The 23,895-nt window shown below is 38.9% G+C and overlaps 1 protein-coding gene across 2 annotated transcripts in view; it reads left to right on the forward strand.

Moving 5' to 3' along the window:
• slc25a21 (solute carrier family 25 member 21) overlaps positions 1–23,895 on the forward strand; it is a 525,641-nt gene that overhangs the window by 203,540 nt on the left and 298,206 nt on the right. The window lies entirely within an intron of this gene.

A 23,895-nucleotide genomic window follows, 5' to 3' on the forward strand; every position in this document is an offset into this window, starting at 1 on the left:
TAACTTGGAGGAAAAAATGGTAGTATTGTATTACAGGACTTCAAATTATGTTGGAAAGACATGCCTGTTGAAAAAACTTTTCATCCTACATTCATTAGGACAAATGCAAGATGACTAATTTCAAACAAACACAAAAATTAATATTTCAGGAGAAAAAGGTGCTGATTGATTAGCAACCTGATTTTGTGCTTTAGTTTTTTGAAGAAGTAACAAAGAGGATTGATAAGGGCAGAGCAGTGAGACTGGTGAGCAAGGTTAGATCACACAGAATACAGAAGCAACTAGCCATTTGGATACAGAACTCGTTTGAAGGTATAAGACAGAGGGTGGTGGTGAAGGGTTGCTTTTCAGACTGGAGGCCCGTGGCCAGTGGTGTGCCACAAAAATTGGTGCTGTGTTCACTACATTTCATCATTTATATAAATGATTTGGATGTGAACGTAGTAGGTATAGTTAATAAGTTTGCCTCAAAATTGGAGGTGTAGTGAACAGTGAAGAAGATTACCTCAAAGTGCAACGGGACCTTGGTCAGGTGGGCCAATGGGCCAAGGAGTGGCAGATGGAGTTTATGTAAATGCGAAATGCTGCATTTTGGAAAAGCAAATCAGAGCAGGACTTATACACTAAATGTTAAAGTCCTGGAGAGTGTTTTTTTAACAAAGAGACCTTGGAGTGCAAGTTCATAGTTCCTTGACAGTAGAGGCACAGATAGATAGGATAGTGAAGGTGTTTGGTCTGCTTTCCTTTCTTGGTCAGAATATTGTATATATGAGTTGGGAGGTCATGCTGCAGCTGTAGAGGACATTGGTTAGGCAAGTTTTGGAATATTGTGTGCAATTCCAGTCTCCTTCCTATCGGAAGGATGTTGTGAAACTTAAAAGGGTTCAGAAAAGATTTACAAGTATGTAGCCAGGGTTGGAGGATTTGAGCTGCAGCGAGAGGCTGAATTGGCTGGGGCTATTTTCCCTGGAATGTCAGAGGCTGAGGGGTCACCTTTTGGAGGTTTATAAAATCATGAGGGGCATGGATAGGATAAATCGACAAAGGTCTTTCCCCTGTGGTGGGGGAGTCCAGAACTAGAGGGCATCGGTTTAGGGTAAGAGGGGAAAGATATGATATGAAAGAGACCTAAGGGGCAAATTTTTCACAGAGTGTGGTGCATGTGTGGAATGAGCTGCCAGAGGAAGTGGTGGAGACTGGTACAATTACAGCATTGAAAAGTCATCCGGATGGGTATATGAATAGGAAGGGTTCAGAGGGATATGGCCCAAGTGCTGGCAAATGGGACTAGATTAGGTTCGGATATATGGTCGGTATGAACGAGTTGGACCGAAGGGTCTGTTTCCATGCCTTACGCTTCTATGACTCTATGTAGCCACGGAAAAAGCAACCATTGTTATCCCACCAGGTTAGCAACACTACCTCGCAGTGCCCGGGACCAGAGTTCGATTCAAGCCTCAAGGGACCGTCTGTGTGGAATTTTGACATTCTCCCCGTGTTTGCGTGGATTTCCTCTGGGTGCTCCTGTTTGCTTGCACAATCCACAGATGGGCAGTTTAGGTGGATTGACCATGCTCAATTGTCCATAGTGTTCAGGGATCATAGAATCATAGTAAGGAAACAGACCCTTCGGTCCAACCAGTCCATGCCAAACATAATCCTAAAACAAACTAGTCCCACCTGCCCACTCCTGGCCCATATCCCTCCAAACACTTTCTATTCATATATCTACCCAAATGTCTTTTAAACATTGTAATTGTACCTGCATCCACCGCTTTCTCAGGAAGTTCATTCCACACGCGAACCACCCTCAGTGTAAAACGTTTGCCTCATGTCTTTTTTAAATCTCTCTCCTGTCACTTTAAAAATGTGCTCCCTTGTCTTGAAATCCCCCATCCTAGGGAAAAGACAACTACCATTAACTCCATCTATACCTCGATGTACAAAGGAACGGCTGGATCTGCAAGTGTTTAGAATTGCTAATGGGACTCAGATCTGAAGTCTAGCTGTATTTCTGCAGGTCTATTTTTACTAATAATAGAAAGCAGTTGGAGTCTAAAGTGCACAGATGCACATTAAAGTGTTGGGTTGGGCTGTTTAAACTCAGTGTATGGTGCAAGCAGACCCAATTTTCTCTCTGAGAATGACCTTAATACATAATGTGTTTTCTCCAATTTTATGATGGAAATGGAAATGCTGTTGAAAGGTGGATGATATATAGATTAATTAAACTATCAACTTATTTAAATCATCTCCCCTTTAATACTTGGCAAAAATATTGCCTGTCTGTGCCTGTTAAAATGAAAGAAAATCATTTTTAATGTGTGATTGGTAGTTGTAACCCAAAGCATCATGATTATAGCATTCTTACTGCTTGACTGCTTTCCAAAGCTTATCATTATCACAATGCAGGTTCACAATTTTATTGACATTGCAAAGGCTTTGTTCAGCAATTAGCTGTCTATGATCAGAGTTATGAATAAAAATATTTGTTTTTGTAAGGGAATCCATACCTGAGGGGACTTGAATGAATTTAATGGAATGGGATGTCTTTTTGTATCTTGAGCTCTGTAATAGGTGTTTAGACTTTCATTTCATGTTAGCATGGTGAAAATACTGAACATGAATCATGTCTTGCTCAAACTTTATTTTCTTTTCACAGATGCTGCCATATCTGTTGCATTTCTCCTGCACTTTCTGCTTTTACCTCAAGGAACTTAGGTGTGCTTTTTAACCAACCAGTTTTAGCACTTTTGCAGTCACTGTGACCATGTGAGAATTATGTGTAAAGTGGATTTAATCTGTGCTTTGACCATATATGCTATCTGAAAGAATTGAAAACGTTTCCCAGTAAGAAATAGGTCTGCCAGAAACCCACCTTATTTACACAAGTCAGGAGTGGTGCTGAACTTTTTAGCTGCTTTAGAGCACTGGGATAAAGAGCTGGGAAGTGTGCCAATTATTGCTGAACATAATGAGAGCTTTCCGAAGTTAGGCCCACTGCATTCATCACCCGAGCATGTCTTCTGTCTGGGAGATCTAGTGTGGCATGTCTCCAGCAGATGGTTTCTTACTTGGAAAGATTGAAATTCCTTCTTTGGGGTGAAGAAATTGTAAACTTTTTATAAACATAACTTATGAACTTAATTTTTTAATAGTTTGAATTGAAATGACTTGAGTTCCCATTCAGATTTTGTTCACCTTCATAGAATACAAACCTTCCAATTGAAATTATTTCAAATTCTTATTGAATATTGCTGAATGCTGTCATTTCTAATTAGTTTTCATAATAGAAACCTTTATCTTTGTAGAGCAAAAATGCAACACATGTATGAAATTTGGCAGACTATATAGCTTGGTTTTAATCATCCTTTTTATAATTTAAATAAAATTACTCAAAAACAAGTTTAAGTTATTCTATTTTATCTGCTTAAACCTATTTGTGTGAGGCATAATTTGAAATGTACACATTATTCTATAATTTGTTACATTAAAAGTTTAAAATTTAGGGTTCAGAGATGCAACACATTATTATACTAAATCAGTACTTGTAATTACTAGCTGAATAGTAAGATCACAGTGATAGAAACTGAGAATAGTATGAGTACAGGCAACATCAACTATCACTTCCTTTCCTGGATTTGCCCTTGACTTTCCTGAAATGGATCATGGTCAATGGTCTGAGTTTTCACGTTGCTGCAATTGCAGTTGTTGTTGTGAAGCCTCTGGCTGGCTGACTGCCACTTTCCTGTACTGCCACAGAGATCCAAAACTGGCTGGTATGCTGGCAAATCTGGAGTTGAGATAGAGTTGCTAGAGTGAGGAGGGAGTCAGATTGGTGAGTACGAGTTTAGAGATGGGGGTATGGGGTGTGAGGGGGTGGCTAGAGCATGGAGTCTGGAATTTGGCACGGGGAAAGAAATAGACCAAGGACTGGGGCTTGGGAGAAATGGGAAAAAGATCAGTTGATTTACTTCTCAGCAGAACACTAGCCTTTTTTTTTAAATAAAAGGCAATTGTCAACAATTGTCTCCTGAAGTATATTAGTAATATATTAAAGATGTGTTCTGTTCTTTGTGAACTATTCCATTACTTTATGTCTGCAGAAAGATAAAAAGTAGAATGCAATTTTTAAAACAATTTGTTATATTCCACATTCTACAATTATGTTCAGATTAACTGTAAGCAGACAATCGCAGAGAAGGAAACCATTCACCCCTCATATCCATGTCTGATCTCCAAGTTAGCAATACACCTAAAACTATTGCTCCACTTTCTCCCCATAATCCTGAACATTTTTCCTTCTTAGATAATCCAATTCACTTTTAAATCCTTCAATTGAACCCTATATTCACCATACTCTCAGACAGTCCATTCCAGATCCTAAACACTTGCTTTTTGAAAAATAATTTCTTTGTCGCATGATTGCTTCTGTAGACAATTATCTGAAATGTGTCCTCAAAGTCTCAATTCTTTTACCAATTGGAACAGGCTTTCCATGTCTTCTCCATGCAGATGTTTAATGATTTTTGACTTTATGTTTCATATCTCCTCTTCGAAGAAAACAGTTCCAACTTCTCCAATCTATCTATGGAACTAAGTTTCTCAATCCTGGAACCATTCTCATTAAGTTTTTCTGCAATCTCTCTAATCCCTTCATGTCTTTCCTATGGTGTGGTATCATGAACTCAATGCAAAACTCCAGCTGAGACCAAGCGACTGTTTTTAAGAAGTTTAGTGTAAACTCCTTTGTCTTGTACTCTACACAAATATTGGTAAAATTGAAGATAATGTCTACTTTATGAACCATTTTGTCAACCTGTTTTGCCACGATCAATGAATTAAGTACATATGCATCCAGCTTCTTCAGCTTGTTCATCACTTTCAGAATTGGATGTTTTAATCCCTATTGTTTCCCTATGTTCTTCCTATCAAAGTGAATCTCTTCACATGTTTGCATTGAACTTTATCGTCACTACATATCATTTTCACATTACGTCCAAATTTCATATCATACATTAATTTTGAAGTTGTGTCCTGTAGACCCAGGTCTCGGTGATTACACTAATAAATATCAGAAAGAACAGTTGTCCCAACTACACCTTCATGCAGTCTAAAAAAACTAATAACCTCAACTCTGTTCCCTGTGACTTTATTCCTGATGAAGGGCTTTTGCCCGAAACGTCGATTTTCCTGCTCCTCAGATGCTGCCTGACCTGCCGTGCTTTTCCAATACCACTCTAATCTAGACTCTGGTTTCCAGCATCCACAGTCCTTGTTTTTACCTAGTTGATTTTAACTCTACTGTGAATCCTTTTGCAAGGATACCTGCTTTGAAGAAGTTTTCCTCCTCTACAAGAATCTCAGTGAGTCTCTCTCTCACTGCAACCCCCAGGTCATCTCCTCTGCCCTGAAGCTCTTCAACCATGTCCTGAAACAAATTTGCTACCACAGTCACATTTGCTTTCTCAATGCCTGCCTCCATAACCAACTCATCCCACACAGACTCCGGACCACCTTTAAACCAGCAGAATTCGGAACCGAACAGGACAACCAGTACAGACTACAGATTCAACAACACCAACAATGGTTCTCCTTAAAGATCCTTCGCTCCACACTCAAAGCCATGTGCTGGCACCTAACCTCTCTACAGTCAGCACTGCCACAGCTGACAGCCACACTCTCTCAGAATTGCAAAGTACTATATTGTCAGGAGAATTCATACTCTCAACAAACAGTATTTCAACACCATCTCAAACATCAAAAATTGTAAGTACAACAAACTTTTATATACCCACCCCCATAACCAGTACTCGTCAAACATTCCAGAAGATTCCCTCGGCCTCTGGAATTGCTCGGATGCCATTTTCCATGCGGCTGCTGCAGTGCCATCACCACGGTGATTGATGACATCACTTCTGCCCCCATCATGGCCACTTCTACAGCCACTTCTGCCCCTCACAATTCCTCATGCACCACACGTGACATCACTTCTGCCCCCCCGCCCACTCCAGTTACAGGCTCCGCCCCCCCCACTCCCAGCTCCACACCTACACCAGGTCCTAGCTCTGAGCCCTGCCAAGTTTTCACCATTCCCCTTGACCTCTCCCTCACTGAGGACGAATGATTAGTCCTCAGCAAAGGCCTCACTTTTATCCCCCTCTGCCCATGCATCAATGAATTTATTACACGCCGTGACGTCTAAAAAGCTCTATTCCCTGATGAAGGGCTTTTGCACGAAATGTCGATTTTCCTGCTCCTCGGATGCTGCCTGACCTGCTGTGCGTTTCCAGCACCACTCTAATCTAGACTCTGGTTTCCAGCATTTGCAGTCCTTGTTTTTACCTCCCTGTCACTCAGCCAATTTTGTATCCATGTTGTGACTATCCCTTTTGTTCCATGAGTTTTACTCTCAAGTTTGTTGTGTGGCATTGAACCACTTACCGTGTCGAAGTCCATATACTGTGCACCATGTCGACAGCATTATCCTCATCAACGCTTTCTGTTACCTCATCAAAAAACTTCAAGTTTGTTAGAGTGTTTTGCCTTAACACATCTGTCCTGACTTTGCTTAATTAGCCGGTTGTTGCCTGAATGAATGTTAGTTTTGGTTTGAATTTTTGGTCTGAATCATTGGACTTTGCTAGTGAGTTTTTCTCACACTTTTATGGTGCTCACCTTGTTAACTTTGCACCAAGCCTCCAAGTGCTGCTATTGCACTATCTTGAAGTCATCAGTGGTGGGAATGCTCCTCAAAAATCAGGTTTCTGGCTGCTGAGGTATTTTTAAAGCCCAGCTCAATGCAAGGTCAATCACAGAAACCAGGAATTGGAGTTCAAATTTCCACTTTGTGAAAAATTGTTACGGAGATAGCATATAGAATCAAAATGGAGTGGTGGACAGAAAAGCCGTTCTGATTCCTCAGGGGTACGAGAGAAGACATGGCACCAGATCATACCAGCTTGAATTCGCCACCCAGGTCACTTCAGTGTCCACAATTTGGAGGAAGACCAAGCAGTGCCAGTTAAGTAATTCTTATTTGCAAAGACAGGTGCTGCCATCTTCTCTCTGCTACCGCATGCTCACTCTACTACTATACTCATCACCCTCTAAGCTCATAATCTGCCACTTTCAATGTTGCATGTGGCATTTTCCATCACTCACTCTCAGCCACCACATGTCTCACATTCCCTGCTTTCTGCACTTCTTACTCATTCACTGAGGACACTTCACCATCTTTCCTCCACCAGCACTATAAGTAATACTGTGCCAGCCACTTCACCTCATTTCATCCATGTCCTTATCTCATCGCAGGAATAAACAGCCACTACAGAAGCTCACAGAGGAAAGAGAAGATAACGATGGGTGACAGGGTGCCCAAATTTGTCTGCTCACTCCCTAGAGGAGAAAATCCTTGTCTGGACAGGAGAGATGGTGGCTGCTCATGTGGTGATGCCAAACTTCCACATCCTAGCACCCAAATAAGCTTAATTGTCAAGTGCTGTGCTGCTGTACAGCAAACTTCTTCCCCTATTTTGCAACTCATTTCTTCTCTTGACTTCTACAGCCAGGAATGACATCCATACAAACTCCAACGTTAAACCATCTCCACCTAAAACCATTTCTCCCACCTTTGAGAAAAACGTCACAGAGGAAACCATGACCAGGGGTGTATCCTGCACACTCCACCAGCTAAGATACACTTTGGTGCTATAGGTTAGATTAGATTTGGGAGCACAATCTGGTGAGCATATCACAGTCCCTTCTCTGCAGCTGGTCAAGGAGGCAAAGATACTATGAGCAAACACTAAAATGAAAGCTAAAAGCCCTGAAATGCACTCTGTTTTAGCGCAGTGATGTTTGTCCCACTGTGCAATTCAGCTTGACAACAGCACTGCAATGGAAGGTGTTGGTGAGCTCCACAGTGTAATACTGAGGTATTGAACTGCATTATAACTGAGTCAAAGATGATGTGGTGAGGCAGGTGCTTGTTTGACACCAACCTCTGTTGCATGTAAGATGCAGGCAGTCACTGTGCATGGAACAAACCTGAAGATGCTGGCTAAAATTGATGCCCAGAAATGATGCCAGTGAACTGCAGCTGTAATTTTCATGTTGGCTGTTGGCAGCATCTAGTTTCTCACTGCTTTTTGAAAAGAATAGCAAGCTGTATATGAATGAGGGGAGTTTATGTCATAATGAAATATAAATGTGTGCAAATAGGCCTCTCACTGGTGAGATTCTCTAAGCATTAAAACCTTGCACAGAAAATTGAACATTTTCTTGATTCTCATTTATCAGTTCTCATTGTAATTTCCCAACTGTCTTGCCTTTTCCTGCATCATTCACCTGCCTCAAAAACTTCCACCCATTGTTTTTAACAACTTCCCACCACCAAAGATAAATGGATTGGTCTGTTGCTGCTGGGCTTATTTTTATGCCCTTTTATGAACACAGGCAGAGGATGTGGAATCCTTCGTTCCTCTGCCACCACTCAAGTCTGAGGAAAATTATGGCCAGTTCCTTTTCAATTTCCACTCTCACTTCCCTCAACTGACGCTTGTACCTTAACAACTGTAAATACAGGGAACTTATTTAATATCTCTTCCTTATCAATTTTAAACCTTTCAAGTATCTGAATTTTGGAAGTTGAAGGAGAAAGTTTATTATTGTTCAACGGATTCTTTTGTGAAGTGCTGTTAAAGTCAGTTGCAAATGAGAACTGAGGAAGGTAGCAATGCTACTGTCCACCCGAACTTCCTTGATCATGGTGATTGGAATATGTTTCATTTCCTCACATAAGTTTATACACATTACCTTTTCTGCACATACAATCTGTTGAAGTACACCTGTAGCAGATGCAGCTAGTGTTTCTCTTGGATCTGTATTTGCAGTTAAATACTTCACTAATGAGAGTGACAGTAATAAGAATTGAACTTTAGTCTTAACTTGGTGGTGCTAATAGTAGGGAAAAACAATGACTGCAGGTGCTAATAGTAGTATTACTGATTCTGCAGTTCCACCAACAATAAACAAAAATAAAGAGTTTTTATTTCTAACTTACTAATTATGGAATGTGGAATAACACAAGTAGTTGTACCTGCTTAGTGCCACTTTTGCACATGGGTGGGCTGTGTAGAGTGCAGCTGTATATTCTTGCCCACCTGCAGCGTGACCCCACTTCCCAGACAGCATATGGTATGGTGACAGATGTAGCAGACTCACGATCATGTCTGTTGCTCCAGTTGACCTGGAGAACAGGCAAAATATGATGGGATGGCCAGATTTGAAAATTGATTCCATAATTATTTCAATATGAAATTTAAGAAGTCTACATAAGTAATAGGTTTACATTAACATTGAAAAAAGGAAAAATTAAAAGACTCACTCTTCCATTAGATGAAGATTTGTTTCCCTTGTGGAGAAAGAAGGTAAATTAGACCTGTATGGGCAGGCCTTACTACAAATTGGCACCGATTCAATTTATTTTTATGACCTTGAGTTGAAATGAGGGTAAGTAAATATTTTGCTTTTTTAAATAAAAGGAACAATGCTCCATCTTTAAAATCTAATAATTTTTAGTTTCTGGTGGAATGTATCCAATTAATTTAATACTGTTATGGCTTTGCCCGTAACTATATGAGTATTTGCAACTGAAAATATACTGTACAGACTACCTTAAAAGGCTGACAGAAGCTAACTTTACGGTGTTGTAATTGAGAGCTCAGCCAAGCCTCCCTTTTGAGTGGCTGATTAGCTTGCCAATCCTATTATTTTAAGCATATGCAGATCTTTAGCAGGCTAATTTACTTGTTTAATTTTTTTAATGTCAGTTTGGCTTGCTTTTAAGAAAAAATGTGCTATCAGCTGCCAATATTTCCATCTTAATCCATGTTACCAGAAGGAGTCCAAGTTAGCTTGTTTTCAGTAAAAATTTGATGCTTGCTTGGATTAATCCTGAATACCCAGGGATTTGTGCCAGTTTTAATCAGAAAGCTGAAAATCAGAATCAAAATGTACACTAATTGTACTGTTCAAACTGAAAGCTAAAGAAAAACAAACAATGCTTGAGTAACAGAGGGGGTTTTCTGTGAGCATTATTTAGGTTTGGAATGATTAAATCCTGGTGTGTTCCATGTGAAAGCCTTCATCCTCTCTAAATTAAGATGAATTTACTGAATCAATCTTAACTTTCATTGTCCAGAGAATTGAAAGCAAGTTTCAATGTGGTGCTGAATTTGGTAAATGTGGATCTGGCATTACTTGCCCTTAGGAAGAGAACCTTTGAAAGTTTGCACATCCGCAGTTTCAATTTTGTGATTGTATATGTGCTTTGTATGTCAAATTGACTGATGACTGATCTGGAGATAAATGTCAGTTTGACGTTTTGCTTGCAGAAATTACTGATGTAATAATTAGGTGTGCTTTCTGTCATACAAGGTGGAACGGTGACTATTGTAAGCACAGACATTGCATGGCTTCATAAACTGCGAGCCTGAACTTTTTCAGGAGCTGCTTTTAAAACTGCTTTGCATCATGACAGCAGCTTGGGTCTGAGCCAAAGTGGATGGGAATGAAGGGGGCTGGAAATAAATACTGATAGAGTTTAAGAAAAAACGTTCATGTTCATATCCTAACTTGTCCCTGTAGAGGGTCAATTACAAACAGTTGGCTGGAAGGCTGATCCAAGATAAACATTGTGCTAGAGAATTGCACCAGCGGGTACCAAGGGCCTCCATGTAGTCAGGCACTTTCAGTAAATGTCAAATATGGCCACAGTGCCTCAGGGTAAGGAACTGCAGGCCTCAAGAGTTTCTCATGATGGTCCAGAATGAATCAATAAATTAGACAGGCATTTTTACATGGTTAGGTATTTTCCTGGATAGCTCTGAAAAGGTCATCAGTCTATGAGTCGTTTATGAGTACCTTGGGAATTGAAGAATGCCCTGTTGAGTAAGATTTGCCCCTTCTCAACATATACCATGTCTTTACACCAGCTTACAAGCAACTGCTGTAAGTTTTATTTTAATGTGGCTCTGTAAGCAAAGGTTCAGTAATTAGAGATACTATATTATTTTAAATGCACTTTTTAAAGCGTCAAATACAGTTATGTTCATCTGTTGAAGTTATTGGTTTGGTTTACAAATATATTAAAATTTGGAGCAAGAGGTACTGAAGGAGTAATTGTACTTCATTAAACAAAATCCTAGCTTCCTTCAACAATCCATTCAGTAGTGGCTTAGTGACAATCATTTCACCAATAAATTAATTTAAAATAAAGAGATTTTATTAGTAATGTCAATATGAAGAGATTACCTTATTGTATGATACATTTATATTTTATATATTATAGTAAGAGTCACATATTCATGAACTCATTGCCCAAAAGTGCTTATTTAAGTGAGATATTGCTTTCTAGCAATTTCATTGGCTAATCTAAATTATTCACTAGCTTTTTTGTGTGTCTCACTGAATCATTGATATTAAAAGCAGACTAGAAATTTAGTGAATTTAAAGTTATGGTCAGCGATGGGCACACAGCTTTTACTTCTGCCACATTTTCTTGCTCTATTTTAACACATAGTACTGATTGGATGAGAGAACCTTAGCCAAAACCATTGATTTTTCTCCTCAAACAACTTACTTGCCTTCTCCCTGATGATTTCAAATTGGAAGTGAACTCACCTCTCCTGAAGAGACTCTGTTGAAAGCTCAGGTGATACATGCCATGAGTTATGGGGTAGATAAAGAGTGAAAAATGGTCACAGGCCCATAAGGAGACCAAGTATGGAAAAGCTATGTGACAACGGGATAACTCATTAGGAAAAAAGGCAAGCTTTCAGTAGACTCTTACCACTAAGCAGTGTACTTTGAAGATGTACCAATCAATGTTAGAATGTACACACACATTGAAATTTAGACTACAAATATTAAAATAGAACATATGATTTTTAAATAGTATTCGTAATAATATATCACGTTCTAATCCAATTATATCCAATCATTAAAGAAACTAGTCATGCAGTATCACAAGGGATTAACTAGTTCATTGCAATTTTATAATGTCTCACAGAAATATTTATCCTGTTTCGAACAGCCTTGAGATTTTCTGCCATGTGACAGAACTACTTGACTTCCAGGACTAACTAGTGAAACAAAAACAGAAATTGCTCGAGAAACTCAGCAAGGCTGGCAGTATCTGTGGAGGAAAGTAGATGCAATGTTTCAGGTCCGATGATCTTTCATCCAAACACTACCTAATGACTTTGATTTGGAACTACTTATGTCTCTATCACTGTGACAAATAAGTGAAGTATTTGTGTGGTTTATAATGTATAACTTCAGATAGTAGTTATTGCCAATGTATGTGAGCACAGGTTGGGTGGTGATCTTGGAAGTGCAAGGCTGAGAGGTGGATTGTCAATTGGCAGAAGTAAGCTGTATTTAGTGGTCTGAAATGATACTACTAGAATATAATTAGTCAGGAATTGTACATTGCAACTAGGTTTTGGTTAAATAAGATTTGGAACCAAATACATTGCAGAGAAAGTATTAGGTAGTTGGCTGTGCCATCCTTACCCCACCCCACAGCAACACTCAGAGTCATAGTCATACAACAGACTATGGTTCAGCCTGTTGTTTTCAAATTCATAGCAGTGTCAACAGGGAGCTAAATACGTGTGGTGTCATAAATAGAATATTATCAGTGAACAGCAAGGCTCGGTATATCTGCCTTCTGGACATTGTCTGTGAAGGCATGTGGGCCAGTAAAATGGCAGTTAAAAACATCAGGAAGGTTGCTCAACAATTGCTACAGAATATTCTCAAGTGAGAAAGGCAGTGGCATGGTTGACCTGAGGTATACAGTCGTCACCGTCTTTTCCTCTTCTCCCCATCATCCCTACCCCACTCAAGCCCAAGGTAAACAACTCACTCACTGGCACCAGATGGATCCTACTGCCTGCAAATAGCAGAACATGTAATGAGGTGGCTTCCCACTTGGTTCTGGAAAGATGAGAGCTTTCATTTGGGAGGGAGCATTCCCAAATGCAGCTGTTGCTCCTGTAATGAAGAGCCCATCCTTCTGATCACTGAGGCCAGCCTGCCTGGCACTACAACAGTCAGGAGAAAACCTCAGCTAGATTTCGATGGCCCCTGAGCATTCTTTCTTTTGTAACCACTACCCCTATCAGTGACACTGTTTTGTTGTTTGAGCCAGTAGCTCTGAGAGGCAGATCACCATCCTCAAATAACAATACTCCCAGCAGTGACCCTTTAATTGACTGCTACCTGTAAAACCCTGCCCAGCGTGCTGCTGCTTGTTTGAAAGAGCGCAGGCACTGCTTTTGATCCCAGCCACAGGATAACAAGTGATTTGAAAAAAATTAGGACTCCATTGTGGGTCTACCAAGTATATTTAATGACTATTCCACTGTATGCTTGTGAAACATGAACTATACACAGCAAGTATGAAAAGATTAAACCCATTATATCCACCATATTCTAAATAATGAGTTAGAAAAGAAAGTTTCAGGTATCAAAGTAGTTAGAATAGGCCAAGTTGCCAATAGTGATCACCTTTTTCAGCCACAGATTTCTCCAGTGGTTTGTTCGTTTATGTCAGATAAATGTCAGATCTTATACTTTTTTTTATAGAGAACTAACAGATGCTAAGGGTATTGACACAACCTCAGGTTTAACATGTTTACAAAGGAGGCTTGAAAACTTTTACATTAGTAACACAAGATAGCTAACAACAGGCCCTATTGGAGGCTTGTGCATTATCAATAATCCGAAGAGGCTGAAAAAAGGTGGCTAGAAAAGGAAAAAGAACAAACAAGAAAGAATGTTAGGTTTCATCATCTAGTCCTGGGATTTATTTGAGCACTTTGTGTGTCAAGCATTGTTGTTCAAGAATTGCATAGTTCAGTTTCCAACAATGTTACATTTGGAAATACAACTGAACTGCTTTAATCCTTTCACCACCCCTTTTTGAAATGTTATATGTCTTTTATTGTTTTCATAAATGTGATATCAGATGCTTAATTAGTAAGTATTTTGAGGGAAACCAAATGTGTTTAGCTCATAGTGCTTTGTCCAGGCTTTTTGTTGGCTCACAATGTTTTGACTCATGAAAACATTGCTATTCATTGATCAGGGATACTTTGATGATTTAGATTACTGAATACAATGTTGTAACTTCTGAGGGTCTTTTTGTGAAGAGTTTTTCATGCATTCACGAAGTCCAATCTTTTTTGGTTGATCAAAACTTGATATTAATGGTATCTGGGGAATATGTTCATGCCATCTTTCGATGTAGATCATGTTTGGAAGTTGACAGTTCATGGTCTGGTAAAAGCTATATCTCAGATAGTAACAAACATTAATTTTAAAAACTGTGGTCTTCAAAAAATGTTAATGTTGCTTGAAATCCACTATCTTTCTCAAAGTGTATAATATAAAAGTGAAAGTGGCATTGGTTGAATTTCTATTTTGAATATGTGAAATATTTTTGGTATATTTGGCATCTTATATATTTACCCACTCAGAACTATTGAGTGATTTAAAATCATGTTTTTCTGCCTTGTGTCAAATTGTAACTTTGTCATATAACTTAGAGTTATTATAGGGCATGATGAAGTAACAAGTAGAAACATTTCAACTGTGTTAATTTATACATTTTGACAACTCTTCTATTAGTGTTTTGAGTATCTATTGAACCCTTCGTGCAGTTCACTTGCTTTAACTGAACTTGTGGTTCCTATAACAAAAAGTGCATGACCTCAGAGATCGAAAAGAACTTTATTATACACTGTTTAAAGCATAAAAAAAAACCTTGGGTGGCCTAGAAGCAAGGAGTGGACTTTCAACTAAATCTCCCTAATTTCAATCTAAATTCCAAATAAAACATGTTTAATCAATCTTAACTGGGATATTTAACATAGGAGGGACCCATGATTTATAGCAGGTTTTTTTTCCTTGCTTCTCAAGTTAATGTCCCAGCAACTAGCTAAATTCAACTAATTGTTATTCTTATCATAATGACAATTATCAAAAAAAAAAGGGGAGAATTGGATGGTATCTCAAAATATTTTAAAAGGTCTTTGATATTAAATGACTTTTGCTCGTTTTACCTTACTATCACATGTAGTAGTTAAAGCAAAAGGCATTATTATATTCAAGGAAAAGCTTGATGCATACATGAGGGTGAAAGGAATACAGGAAATGAGGAATAGTATGGTGGCTGCTCAAAATGGTTCTCATATGATGTATAAACACCAGCACAAATCATTTATATCAGTAAGCTTCCTTCTGTTCTGTAGATTCGTTTCATTTCATTTCTGAATCTGTATGAGATGGGGTAATAAGTCACTGCCAGTAGGTATTCTCTCTGTACTTCTCCCAAACAGCTTGAATGATAAATGTCTTTTAGAATTCTATATTCTACCCAAGAATCTAAATTCCAGTTTGTAAATAACTCAGGGAATGGTGTGCAGGCATACATCATTAATACCAGCATTCCCAGCAATGTAAGTTCATACTTATAAAATATGCACACTATAATTCCCTGTGCATTATTCTGGAACATGAAATTCTACATATAAAATGTAGAGGACAAAATAAATTATTTGGGATGTATACGCATTACTAAAAGTATTCCATCTGGCATGTAGTTTCTCAACATATTACATGCTTTTTCACAAAACATAGAAATTCTAAATATTACTTAAATCAAAATAATATAATTAAATATGCCACTGAAATATTTTTTTTCTCTCCCTGGTCTTTAATATTGTCACTAATGTTTTCAGTTAAAAATCTCTATTTGAGAGGTTTGGGCTTTGACTGAAGTATGTTACCTCATAAATATTCTGACTTGTTTTATTGCTTTAATAGTAATGTATTTTCAAGAGGCTTATCATGCAGATGAACCAAGTATCATATGATCAAGAACCATCTCTCATTAGGGGGAGACAGTGATGTAGTGGTAATGTCACTGGACAAATAATCTAAAAAACCCAGGGAAATGGTCAAGGAACAGGAGTTTGAATCCCACCACAACAGACGTTGAAATTTGAATTCAATAAAAGTCTGAATTATATTTTTTAAAAGGCAGCCTAAGGGCAGTTGTTGCAAAAATCCATCTGGTTCACTAATCTCCTTTAGAGAAGGAAATCTGTCCTTATCTGAGCTAGCCTACAGATAGTTCCAGATTCACAACAGTTCCAGATTTTTAGCTGTCCTCTAGTCAATTATGGTTGGTCAATAAATGCTCGTCTATACAGTGGCACCCACATCCCAGAAATGATTTTTTTAAAAATTGCAATACCCTAGACAAAGGCTACATCTAGAGATTACTCTGTACTGTCTATATCCATCTAGTTGTAAATTAATCTCCCAGAAATTTAAGGAAATTGAATCATGTACATCATTTGTGTTACATTTCAAGAGAACAAGAACATACCAAATGTTGTACAGCAGTAATTGTTCTGTTTAAAGTTAAAAAATAATAGAGGTGGTGATACAAATTTGAAAACTATGGGGTCAAACAGAAGATTTGCACTTCAGAAGAGAAAAGTTCCCACAGTACAGAGAACAGAAGAAAATAAGTACAGAAAACAAGGTTCAACTGACAAACTGTGACTGCATGAAGTTGGACAAAATCAGGCAGTACTGCAGCTGAAAATAACACAATTTAAAGGTGACTTACAGTTTAACAGGAGGCCGATTAGCTCAATTGGTTAGATGGCTAGCTTGCAATACAGAGTGATGTCAACAGTGTGGGTACAATTCCTACACTTATAGTGGTTACCATGAAGGACTGTCCTTCTCAACCTTTCTCGCTTGAGGCATGTTGACCCTAAGGTTAATCTAGCACCAATTGTCTCTCTAATGAGAGAGCAACTCAATGGTTCTCTGGGACTATGGTGAACTTACTTTACAACTTAACAGGCCTTTAGAAGTCAGCATGCACTAAATAAAGAACAAACTAACCTACACTCAAACAAAGGGAAAACCAGAGCAGGCTGCAATGTGGAACAGTGCAAAAGTAACAGATTAAGAATCAACATGTTTTAAGTCATAAATAGAAAAGTAGGTCAAATTACAGTGCTGAAGACACACATGGGGGACACGAAGTAAACTATATTGCAAAATGACATAAAACATAATGGAGGGAGCACAGCAGAAGCACCACTGAAGTTACATACAGTGTCCCCATTAGAATTGGATTGCTAAAACGTTGGTGTCTGAAAAAGGCAAAAGGATATACAAAATACTGCAGGAACTGGAAGGCACCAATGTCTTATTTAAGATGAAACTTTTTAAACAAAGAATGCATCTGTGCTTCATAAATCAAGCAGTTGCAGAATTGCTTAAACAGGTCATGAAAATGCTGATAATGGTTGTAAATGAGGGAGACAATACTCCAATTTAATGTGAAGAGGCCAGGAGGGCTCCTGAAATGATTTGGAAATAAGAGTTAACTTTAGAATGCATTGCTTAGAATTACATCCTATATCCAAGAGCCCACAAGAATCAATAGATTAATTTGTTAGTAGATGCTGTACACAGGACAATGAATGCAATTTTTCAGAATCTGAACTGTTGGAATAGATAATGCCTCAACCTATCTAAAAGACCATGAGGAGCAAAAATCGGTCACAGCATCGATTCAGTGCTAACAGTTGGCAAAAAATACAAGCCATTGTAGCTAAAGAACAGCACTTGCATGTACTAGGAAGAACTTTGAACCAGAGGGCAAACAAGCTTTCCACATTGTAAAAGTAATACACAAATTCTGTACTATGAAACATAGAAAGGCTTGTGACAACCATGCAAAACTTCCATATCGAGACTTCAACATGAATACTCCTATGTAGTAAATTTGTTCAGTGAGCCTACCTCTTTTTAGCTAGATTGAATACTCTGACTTCATTGAGTTAACATCTGAGTATTTACTATAGGCCAATAGTGTACTCTCTGTAGCTTCACTTGCTGATGTTCAGTCCCTTGAACAGACACTGATTGCCTTTGAGGAAGGGACTGCCCAGTCCCCACATTGTGCCAAGAGGCCTGGACAATTTCACCTGCCAAGCATGTTGTATGGCATCAGGCATTCCTGTAGCTGTATTAATCACATTGGTGGTGGGATAAGGCCCTTTAGTGTTCATTAATTGGTCACTTAAGGGCCACAATTGGCAATAGAGCAGGAAGTTTGATATTGGACCTTTGTGCTCAGATGTTAATTCCAGTGAAATAACTGGCAGGTATGAGCTACACCAACACCTTACCAAATTAAATATCCTTCCTGCTTTCAAACTCACCACTCGCAAGAACAGATGATTCCACACATAGTTTCAATTGTGATGAAAACCCCCAGTTGGTTGATTGAATCTACATGCTGCATGACAGTCATTATATGGCAAGTTTGCTCATTTACAAAGTTATTTGTCTTTCTCCATGTCTTCTTTACCAAATCTCTGCCTACATTGTGGACATATGAATGTTTAATATGGTACTTGACAAACATATTCTTATTGTTGCTGCTCAACTGACCATTTCCTGTTGGGGTCAAATTGATAATCTCTCGCTTTTGCCTGAAGACTACTAAACAAAAAATGCATAACAGTTTATTTGAACTGGCCTCTATTGGCTATTAATTAGAGCTGATAGATTCTGAAGTTAACTTTCATACCCAACTGATCCTCCAGTGTTGTCCAGAGATTAGACTGGTCTTTATGTCTGCTTCTGACAGTCCAGGGGTGTTGATGCGATGAAGGTTTTCATTTGCATTCCTTATCCTATCTTTACTGCAAAGCCCTACTAAATTTTAGAGCACAATTCCACATGATCTCTAAACAATTTGAATTTGTTTAAAATGGTCAATTCATAATTTTAGTTGTCATGACATCATTTCTTGCTTCTCAAGAATTTTAATTCCCAAGACATTTTCCTGAAATTACTTTTCTTTGATAGTAATGAAAACAGTGCAGGTGTACTGCACATGCAGCAAAATCCTCTGCCATGTCCTGAGCTCAATGTCTATGTGGAGGTTTTTGGCCTTTGCATTGGGAGATTCCATGGCATGAAACCTCTCAAGTTTGCTGTCCTGCACATTAACTTATCCGGCTTAATTCCAGCACACTTGGTCAAGGACCATTCTAATATACCTCCCTTTTCAATTACTCATTCTTTCAGAGTACAATCCTCGAGGGTGATTTTCAGAATGGGTTTCAAGTGAACATGGCTATTTGCTTTTCAGTCATTTGGCAGCATTTCCTAGCTTTTATGGCTTGTCCAATCCCCAGCGATATCACCATTTTGTGATCCTCATTAAATGCAAATCACTGACACCATATAGTGCATAGCTGTCATTATGTTGTGTTATTTGTTCTTAACATAACTCTATTACCTATTATACCACTTATTGGTACTGTAAATCAAAAAGGTTCTTTATTGAGGAATAACCGGATTCCAAGATAGCTTTACATTCACATGTTATCTGCTGATCAACACTGTTCCAATGATTCTGTCACATGCTGACTTGTATCAGTTCACTTATCTCAAGTTTCTAAGAGTGCTTATTTATTTAGAAATCATGTACCCAATTCTGTTTTATTTCAGAATTGTCCCGACCTCTAAGCCCACCCATTCCTAGACCTCAAGACCTGCCCTGTTACCCAAATCTTTACAAATAGTATATCTGAAAGTTTAGGATGGCTATAAAATCTGGTGTGTGCAATGGAGGCAGAACTTCATTTGATGTTGGATCACAAAAATCCAATAAATTCTACGCTATTTGCAATTTTAAATTGACTGTTTTGTCATGATTCTAGTTTGTCACTTTATGAAAGGAATTCTGGTTTGCTTTGCACCTGATTGAAAGGAGATTGAGGAGAAATTATTTGCAGCCAACTTACTGGAGATTAGCCACAACATATTGTTTTGAACAGAATCACTTTCTTGGCTTTGAAATGTTGATTGCAAATCAGGCTTACAGACATATAAAAGTCACAAAGAGTTGTTTACAGTACCAAATTATTTGATATGCCAATTGGATGTGAAAAGAAAACACAAACCTCATCAAAGTCAAAAAGCTGAAATTCATAATCTTGAACTTGAATGCAAAACTGATTGGTAACATAATTGTTAAACCAATGGAAATGAGTATTTTTCATTTTGTGCATTATTTTCTACCATGGAGGCTCTGTCGAATGTTGCAATAAGTGGGTTAATGTTTATAGAATCATAGAGGCACACAGTATAAAGAGACCCTTCTGTCCAAATTGTCCATGCCAACCAAATTTCTCAAACTAAGCTTGTCCCACTTGTCCGTGTTTGGCCCATATCCCTCTGAACCTTTCCTATTCATGTACCTGTCCACAATGCTTTTTAAATGTTGTAATTATACTTGCATCTACCACTTCCTCTAGTAGTTCATTCCATATACGACCAACACTCTATGTCAAAAAGATAAAACCCCACCCTCCTCCAACTTATCTCTCCACGCTTCAGGCTCTCTGCCTTTATTCCTGATGAAGGACTTTTGCCCGAAATGTTGATTTCGCTGCTCCTTGGATGCTGCCTGAACTGCTGTGCTCTTCCAGCACCACTAATCCAGACTCTATGTCAAAAAGTTGCCCGTCAGGTTTCTTTTCTCTCCTCAACTTTGTCAGTCCTTAGCTCTATTATATTAACCTTAAATGTTCAAGTTGTTGCATCAATGCAACACTACATAATAAAGAGAAGCTCACAATTTTAACATCAAATAGTTATATATGAACATATTAAATAAAAGAATTGGGGAAAGGAATAGGCTATTTGGCTTTGCCGTTCAATATGCTCATGGCTGATCCATTTGTGTTTCAAATTCCACATTTCATCTATCCCTGAGAATTTAGATTCTGCTTAGTCAAGGGAATCAATCTAATTCCACCTTAAAGATATTCAATGATTCCGCTTACACCATCTTCTGATGGAGAAAGTTCCAAAGTCACACAAAGCTCTTCCCTCTTTGTCCTAACAGGCCGATGCCAGTTTTTAAACTTAAATTTAATTTTAACTTTTAACTTTTACATTATTTTTCCATCTTACAAATGTCAATTCACCTTTTCAGTCACCTTGTCAAGACCTTTCATGATCATATATACTTCAACAATTGGCCCTCACTCTTCCAAACTCCGGTGGAAACAAGACCAATCTGTCTAACATTTCCTTATAACACAGCCTGCTAACTCCAGGTATTAATATAACAAACCTCCTAAATTGCTGTCAACACATTTATGCTCTTCTTTGAATATGGAGACCAAAGCTACACACAGTATTCAAGGTGTTTTTCCCCCAATACTCTGCATAACTGAAGCATAACATCCTTATTTCAATTCTTCTTGTAATAAAGGGTAGTGTTCTATCAGCCTTAATTACTTGCTGCAACTGTATTCTAAACTTTTTTGACTCTTACTAGAACATCTAGATCTCTCTGCACCTTGGAATTCTGCAGGTGTTCTCCATTTAATTTTTTTTATTTTGCCTGCCAACTTGAATGACTTCACATATTATGCATCATCTGCTAGATTCTGATCATTCACTCAACCTCTGTCTATCTGTTTATATCCTATTCTGTCTGATCATGACATACATTCACACCTGTCTTTGCATCAACTATAAATTTAGTCACCAGACCTTCACTCACTTCATCTTCGTTATTAATGTCAATTGCAAACATTGAGGTCCAGGACAGATTGTTGAGGGCCTTTTCTTTAGTGAAAGTGAGGATTGCAGATGCTGGAAATCAGAGTTGAGAGTGTCATAGAGTCATAGAGATGTACAGCATGGAAACAGATCCTTCAGTCCAACCCATCCATGCCGACCAGATATCCCAACCCAATCTAGTCCCACCTGCCAGCACCCGGCCCATATCCCTCCAAATCCTTCCTATTCATATACCCATCCAAATGCCTCTTAAATGTTGCAATTGTACCAGTCTCCACCACATCCTCTGCTAGCTCATTCCATACACATACCACCCTCTGCGTGAAAAAGTTGCCCCTTAGGTCTCTTTTATATCTTTCCCCTCTCATCCTAAACCTATGCCCTCTAGTTCTGGACTCCCTGACCCCAGGGAAAAGACTTTGCCTATTTATCCTATCCATGCCCCTCATAATTTTGTAAACCTCTATAAGGTCACACCTCAGCCTCCGGCGCTCCAGGAAAAACAGCCCCAGCCTGTTCAGCCACCCCCCGTAGCTCAGATCATCCAACCCTGGCAACATCCTTGTAAATCTTTTCTGAACCCTTTCAAGTTTGACAACATCTTTCCAAGAGGAAGGAGACTAGAATTGCACACAATATTCCAACAGTGGCTTAACCAATATCCTGTACAGCCTCAACATGACCTCCCAACTCCTGTACTCAATACTTTGACCAATAAAGGAAAGTATACCAAATGCCAGCTTCACTCTCCTATCTACCTGCAACTCCACTTTCAAGGAGCTATGAACCTGCACTCCAAGGTCTCTTTGTTCAGCAACACTCCCTAGGACCTTACCATTAAGTGTACAAGTCCTGCTAAAATTTGCTTTCCCAAAATGCAGCACCTCGCAATTATCTGAATTAAACTCCATTTGCCACTTCTCAGCCCATGGCCCATCTGGTCAAGATCCTGTTGTAATCTGAGGTAAACCTCTTCGCTGTCCACTACACCTCCAATTTTGGTGTCATCTGCAAACTTACTAACTGTACCTCTTATGCTCGCATCCAAATCATTTATGTAAATGACAAAAAGTAGAGGGACCAGCACCGATCCTTGTGGCACTCCACTGGTCACAGGCCTCCAGTCTGAAAAACAACCCTCCACCACCACTCTCTGTCTTCTACCTTTGAGCCAGTTCTGTATCCAAATGGCTAGTTCTCCCTGTATTCCATGAATCTAACCTTGCTAATCAGTCTCCCATGGGGAACTTGTCGAATGCCTTACTGAAGTCCATATAGATCACATCTACTGCTCTGCCCTCATCAATCTTCTTTGTTACTTCATCAAAAAACTCAATCAAGTTTGTGAGACATGATTTCCCACACCCAAAGCCATGTTGACCATCCCGAATCAGGAGAAAGTGAGGACTGCAGATGCTGGGGATCAAAGCTTAAAAATGTGTTGCTGGAAAAGCGAATCAGTCCTTGCCTTTCCAAATACATGTACAGTGCAGGAGAGAGAGAGAGAGAGAGAAAACCTGCACAGTTACCGCCTTTGCTGTTTGAATTCGTGTTTCAGTGGACATCGGAGTGCATCTGGAAAAATGAACAAACAGGGAAATTCACAACTAATCTTGGAGTCAGAAAGATGTACAGCATGGAAACAGACCCTTTGATCCAACTTGGTCATGCCAACCAGATAGCCCAATTTAATCTGGTCCCATTTGCCAGTGCTTGGCCCATGTTCCTCTAAACCCTTCCTATTCAAATACCCATCCAGATGCCTTTTAAATGTTACAATTGTGCCAGCCTCCACCACTTCCTCTGGCAGCTCATTCCATACATGTATCACTGTTTGCGTGAAAAAGTTGCCCCTTGGGTCTCTTTTATATCTTTCCCCTCTTACACTAAACCTATGCCCTCCAGTTCTGGATTCAACCAACCCAGGGAAAAGACATTGCCTATTTATCCTATCCATGCCCCTCATGATTTTATAAACCTGTATGAGGTTGCCCCGAGCCTTCGATGCTCCAGGGAAAACAGCCTCAGCTGATTTAACGTCTCCCTTTAGCTAAAATCCTCCAACTCTGACAACATCCTTGTAAATCTTTTCTGATCCCTTTCAAGTTTTGCAACATCTTTCCAATAGGAAGGAGACCAGAATTGCACGCAATATTCCAACAGTGGTCAAACCAATGTTCT

Source organism: Hemiscyllium ocellatum, chromosome 8 (genome assembly GCF_020745735.1).
Source record: "Hemiscyllium ocellatum isolate sHemOce1 chromosome 8, sHemOce1.pat.X.cur, whole genome shotgun sequence".
Classification (NCBI taxonomy): Eukaryota; Metazoa; Chordata; class Chondrichthyes; order Orectolobiformes; family Hemiscylliidae; genus Hemiscyllium; species Hemiscyllium ocellatum.